Genomic DNA, 5,669 nt, shown 5'->3' on the forward strand with positions numbered 1-5,669 from the left:
GGTAGCAATGTATCATTTCTGGATTTTGGCTGTCATTTTACGGTTATGTAGGAGAGTATTCTTATTTCCAGGGAAACACAGAGAAGTATTTAGAAGCAATGTGGCATCCATTTTGTGTGGGTGGTGAGAACATTTAAGATCTACTCTTAGCAACTTGCAAGTGTACAATAGAGCATTGTTGACCGTTATCACCATGCTGCACATTAGACCCCAGTTGTTCAAAGTGTAACAGGGAATATGTACCCTTTGACCTACGTCTCACCACATGCTCCGCCCCCCCAGACCCTGACCACCACCAATCTGCTTTAAGAGCCGTGTCTTACAACACTTTCTAATCCAGTACTACTGGGTAGTTTAGGGGTTATATAGTAATGATGGGAAGATGAAAAATGTCCAGGATCCCCAGAGAGGAAGAGTTCCCAGAGTCCCCTCTGTTTCTTTAGTTCAGAACAATCCCAACTCACCTCCTGCAAAAACATACCTAGAACAAGGGTTATTCCTTCTCTTTGGGCTGGTGTGGATGACAACTTTTATGAGGGATCCTTCCTTCCTAACTTGTCATGCTCTCTTGATTTGATGCTCATGTGTATGGACATGAGGAACTTTTACAGAAATGCTTACAGCACCTCTGAGATGTCCTCTGGTGGCCAGTGGAGGGTGCGGTAGAAATGAAAAGTGAGAAGATTCCTTAAACTTTCTCACTCAGGATGACAGTCTACAAACTGTGTAGCTTTCCTTGGTTTGCACACTGCTGGTAAATTATTTACTGGCCAACGCATTTTTCATTTTTCTTTTTTAGGGTTTTGGGGAGGAAGCTTAGTGATCCTGCGTCTGTTATTCAATCTTACCCCCAAAGACGGACGTCACTATTTCCTGTGTCAGTGGTCTTTCTGGTTAATGATAATCACTTTCTGTCAAGTAGAAGTTTTTACTTTTGATCATGATTTTGAAAAATAATAATACCTTTACCAGAACTTTTCCTCTTCCACTAATAGCTTTTATTGAGCAGTTCTTTCCAGTCAAGGACAAGGGATAAGAAAACCTCAGGGTTACTTTTGACCTTAAGATTCTAACAACCGGCTTCAAGTTCATACCAACATACACATCACAGAATGCTATTTGTCGCCTCCCATTTTTGAAAGACTGCTGAAACCTTTTTACACAATTCAGCAAACGTTTAACATAGGAACACTTCAGTGGGCATGTGTGAAGTAAGTAGGTATGTAAGGAACAGGCCTGGCAGCCCGAGGAAGAGAAGACACGGACAGATGACCACACGAGAACTACGTCATTCTGACTCACCACTGGCAACAGACTGGGCCTTACACCAAGAAAAATGAAACCCAAGATTTAAAAAAAAAAAAAGTTCTTTCAACTTACTGGACAAACAATCAAAACTATGGACTCCTCAGATTTTAGATAACATTACAAAGAATCTTTACTGATTGTAAGTTTACTCTTCTAGAATATACATTTTTTTCTGCGTTTATAGTTACAGACCTGCTTCTGTGACTGTGTTTTTCAGTTGGATATGGATGTGGAATTTTGCTTGTGTTCAATGGTAGAAGATAAATGTGTAACTTTCCCTCTTCCCATTGGGAAAAAAATCAGGAAGGAACTTAAATACGAGTCTTTCCTCCCATTTTATATTCAAAAATGTCTCACAGGAAATGAACAAACAGTGAGTCTCAAATGTAACATTGTGCTTCTATGTGCTGTTCCTCAAGTTGATGTTTTTAAGGACAAATGTGAAACTTGGATTTTCACTTCCTGCAGAATATAAATGCCAAGTTCTTCAGCCTAACATTCATGACCTTCAAAATCTCATCCCAACTCACTCTGGCCTCATCTGTTTCCATCTTTAGTCCACATACCCAGTAATACCCCATGAACCATGGGGTATTGGTTATTTTTATTTTCACACCACCCCCCACCTTTGGAACGCTCTGCTATCTCTTCTCTCTCCTTAATTCCACCTGTCAAAAGTTCCTCAAGGCGCATTTTTTAAAAAGGCATCCAGAAAGCAGCCTGCTCACCGTTCTCCAAATTGGAATTTCCCCTTCTTTCTTGGGTTTTTATCATTCTCTATAAGTAAGGGTTATTGCTTTTATAATTGGAACTTAAAACTAAAAATTGCTTAATATAATATCAAATTAAACTAGATCCTAGTGTTTTGAAAAGAGTAAGGAATTCCTTCAGAACCAAAGAGGCACATTCATACCTTTAAATGCTTTCACTAACAAGAAAAAAATAGATGTTAATTCCAGCCAACTTACAAAGTAGTAAGAAGATAGACTTGTCCCATGGGCTATAAGTAATTTTTTTTTAAATAATGGAAAAGTGAAAAAAAAATTAAAAAGCTAGAATTACATAAAAATGAATGTGTGACCTACAATAAGAAAATCAAAAACTTATTAATGGGAAAATCTTTAAATGACATATTAATGCATGTCATATTCCTATAAATTTTCCTCAAATTAATATATCAGTTCAATGCAAATACTAATGAAAACTCCAATGTGATTTTTAAATGAGAAAAATGAAGTAAAATTTCTTAAGAGAAACTTAAATAGTAAAACACATTTTGAAAAAGGAAAGGATACAAATGAGTCTTGGGGATATAATGTACAGCCTGGGGAATGTGGTCAATAATATTTTAGTAACTGCATATGCTGACAATGGTAACTAGACTTATCATGATAATCATTTCATACCGTATAAAAACATCACACTATATTGTACAACTGAATCTAATATAATACAGTATATCAACTATGATTCAGTTTTAAAAATAGTTAATAAAAAATAATGTAGTGGGACTGGTTCTATCTGATATTAAGACATATGAAATCTATAGTAATTAAAACAATGATATTGGCAGATGACTATGAGGTAAATTAATAAAACAAAAGACATAGCTCAGAATTAAATTTTAGTTTATCTCATATTTTATAATAAAATGTATCCTAAGGAAAATTTAAAAACTAAAAATGAAAATAAAATGGTAAGATCTTCTGACAAGGCAGAAAAAGTAAATATTTACCCAGTGTCTGGAGGAGACAGTTCTATAGGGTTAAAAGAATGAAGAGGAAGCAGAGGAGGAATGAAGCGATATCTGATCACACACGTCTTGAACTTTTGCATAAGAACCATAAGCAGAAGGAAACAACTGTTGTGTGGTCAAGTGCAGCAGCTTCAGCTCGGATGAAAGCTTTGATGTCCCTCCCACCTTCAATCCCTGTACCTGGTTCAAACACAGAGCAATAATAAATAGGACCTATAATGGGGAAATCAAAATGACTTCATCGGATTCAAAAAGCTTAAGTGTAAACACCAACATAAAACAAAAACACTAACAGTGCACTCATCATATAGAGAACTGTACAAACAAGGATGAGGGCAGGAGTTCCCTCTTCCAGTCATATGAGACTGAAAACCAAAGTTGGCTTACTCATTGCTTAGAACTACGGATTCATAGGAAGCTGCAGATGTTGCGAAGGAGTCACACAGCCTCGTGTACTGAAGGTCTCTGCCATCTCGACAGTATCACAGTACATCAGGAACGTCAAACTACTACTGTGCAGCCTGTTCTGAACTAGGGGCCCAGGGTACTGCGTGGAATAAACAATATTGTCAAATAGGAAGGTGTGAATGTAGGGGGAAAGGGAAAGAAGGGGAATAAATAAAAAACTAAAAACTTTCCTACTAAAAATGACCCCCCTGCAAAACAAAATTCCAAAACCACATTAAAATAACAAAAATAGCCTTGGCTGGTGTGGCTCAGTGGATTGAGTACCAGCCTATGAACAGAAAGGTCACTGGTTCGATTCCCGGTAGGGACACATGCCTGGGTTGCAGGCTGGGTCCCAGCTGGGGGCATATGAGAGGTAGCCGATAGATGTATCTCTCTCACATCAATGTTTCTCTTTTTCCCTCCCATGTCCTCTCTCTGGAAATAAATAAATAAAATCTTTTAAAAAATAAATAAAATAACAGAAATAGTACTAAAATAAATGAAAGAGATTAACCTCACTTCTCCATTTGGAACATGAGTTCACTCTATACAAAAAAATTTTACAGAACAGACAAGAAATTGAAAATAAGCATGCTGATGTTCAAAGAGATAAATGAAGATAACCTTTTGATTAAAAAAGAAAAAGAAAGCATAAAGCAAAAAATCAATAATGAAACAGGTGGATCTGAAAGAAAAACAAATAGAAATAAAAAGTATGGACATTAAAATAATCAATTGAACAAACGAACTTTAGGCCAGAAATATTCTGAGAAAGGATTGCTGAATTGGAAGAGAGGAATTCACCCAGTTTATGGCCCCAAATGAAAGCATAATATGAGAGAACAATTAAGAAGTATTATTGATTTTGAGGATTCCAGAAGAAGAAAATGAAAGGAAGACAAAGAGTTGAATCCTCCTATCAAAACTGTGTTGCACAGCGTTTTGCTAGATTGGGCTGTCTGGCACCTGCTACTACTGCAAAGCAACATATTTGTGGATCCAGCTTCTCCCCAAAGCCTGCATTGCCCAGTAGTATCTAATTCTAGGGAGGCTTTACCCGTGCCTGAGATTTATGGGCCTGAAGAAAATTGTGCAGTTTTGCAAATGGCATCTGCTGAGACACTCCACACGGAAGCTGTCTCTCCTTCCTCCATGGATCTGCTTGCTCAGAACAGCCCTGAGTCTTCCGCCAGTCCCTGTGGAATAATGCCCTGGAGTGAGGAGTGAAGAAGGAAGAGAAGGTCCATATCAAGACACAGAGGATCAGAACCATCTTCTCACAGACCCAGCTCATTGTACTCAACGAGATTTCAGAGACAGAAATATCTCGGCCTGCAGTAGATGCAAGAACCCTCCAACAAATTCAGACCTAGTTCCAGAACCAGAGAATGAAATGTAAGTGGCAGCAGAAATACAACTGGCCAAAGAGTAGCAACCATGTGACTCAGGGCTCAGCAACTACAGAGTACCTCCCTATCGCCAGGGATGCCTGGTGAATGCTTTCAACGTGGTGTAAGCAGACCTGCAATAACCCATCTGGCAGCAACCATTCCTGGGACAGCCCACTTGGAACTATCATTCCTGGACCGGTCAGACCTGGTGCTCCCAAGCCCTGAATAACCAAACTTCAAACAACCAGGCCTGGAACAACAGTCGGTTCTACAGTTATGGAGAGAAATCCCTGCAGCCCCAGACCCAGTTTCAACAAAATTGTGCTACTGTGCTACTGTGATTTGGAGGCCACCTTGCAAAGTGCTGGGGAGGGCAATGAAGGAATGCAGCAAACCCTTACGTATTGTAGTTCCCAGCAAACCATGGATTCATTCCCCGATTATTCCACGGACAGCGTGTTCATGTGCGATGATGGGTCTATTCAATCTCAATTCGGGCAGTGGCTGTATTACCTCTCCTAGGATCTTTCTGTGTACCCCTGCCTTGATATCCTGCTTCTCATTAGACCTATTGTGCCAACTTGGAGGGGTGGGGTAGGGATAGGGTACGACTGGAGTCTAATCAAAGAGGTTTTTGTAGCCTTGCTGCTATTGACTAATTATAAAAGATGTCTCTGGCTATCGATAACTAGATGTATGTAATACTATTTTGGGTAACTCCAGGACCTAGAATCTTAACCTCAAGTGCGAGTCCAAAGATGTGT

At 39.0% G+C, this 5,669-nt stretch overlaps 1 pseudogene; it reads left to right on the top strand.

Moving 5' to 3' along the window:
- The first annotated feature begins 2,887 nt into the window (after positions 1-2,887).
- Positions 2,888-5,427, top strand: LOC123827917 (annotated as a pseudogene).
- Positions 5,428-5,669: the final 242 nt, after the last annotated feature.

This window comes from Phyllostomus hastatus, unplaced genomic scaffold (assembly GCF_019186645.2).
Source record: "Phyllostomus hastatus isolate PE091 unplaced genomic scaffold, TTU_PhHast_1.1 phas_contig_137, whole genome shotgun sequence".
NCBI classification, from domain to species: Eukaryota; Metazoa; Chordata; class Mammalia; order Chiroptera; family Phyllostomidae; genus Phyllostomus; species Phyllostomus hastatus.